Source organism: Cynoglossus semilaevis, unplaced genomic scaffold (assembly GCF_000523025.1).
Source record: "Cynoglossus semilaevis isolate Cse_v1.0 unplaced genomic scaffold, Cse_v1.0 scaffold1523, whole genome shotgun sequence".
Taxonomy (NCBI): domain Eukaryota; kingdom Metazoa; phylum Chordata; class Actinopteri; order Pleuronectiformes; family Cynoglossidae; genus Cynoglossus; species Cynoglossus semilaevis.
The window spans coordinates 23795-24790 of record NW_007585147.1 but is presented as its reverse complement, the minus strand read 5'-3'; positions in this window follow the sequence as shown (position 1 = coordinate 24790).

Sequence of the window (996 nt, the reverse complement as noted above, 5' to 3'; positions counted from 1 at the left end):
AGCAGACGAGGGGTGGGGGGCGGGGGGGAGCCACAGCTCGCCACCCAGCTCCTGTGGGGGGCCAACGGTGGGAACATCATGACCGTTAGTCAGTGCACTTGGACTTGAACCCTCACCAGGCCCCATAAAAAATGACTAATGAAGAAGGGACCACATCCACTATGAGATAAATAGGTGACTTTTTTCCTCTCTTTTCCATCCAAGCTTCACTAAGTTGTATTCCTTCTGTTTTTAGATGGACGCCTTTAGATTAAAAGCAGGAAACGGCTGCTACGCCCTTTTCTGTCTAACAACTCAAAGCCTCAGCTACTGTTACGCAGTGCCAACAGAAAGGGGCATCTTGGCACATACTGCCCTGGGGGCCACTGTGTATGTATAGCTTTTTGATGTAGATTAACTTTTGTAAATTTAACTGAGAAATTCAACATTGGAGAGAAGCCAGAATCCATCACAAGGATTATCAGAGACAGAATTATGATGGAGCTTAGTTATGGGAAGAGTAGGAATTGCGTTAATTTTATTAGGCTGTTTAAAAGTGCAATTGGTTATATTTGTGTGCTGTCATTGTTACCTTATAAGTGGCACTTGACTTGTCTTTCTGAATTTTCTTATGTTGAGGTATAGTGTGTTTATATTTTGAATGTTGTTTCTTTGAAAGAATGTTGCCAAACGTATTGTGTTAAAAACGCAACTTGGTTCTGCAGTATTGTGCCTGATGTTTGCATTAAAATCGACACACTGAATTAAAAAGAGGACAGAATTTCAGCTCTCGATTTTTACATTTGTATTTGGTTAAATCTAGATGACTGAAAGGATTACACAAAATAAATGAAACAATGTTTTTTTTCCTGTTACCTGTTCATATAAAAAAAAAAATCAAAAAAGCCTGCAGCAATCAATGTCTTTGCCAAGATTTATTTATTTGTTGTCACTTACTGACACTGTGTAATTTTGTTACCGTTTTATGTGATGGTTTTATGTGTTGTTACCAGATAT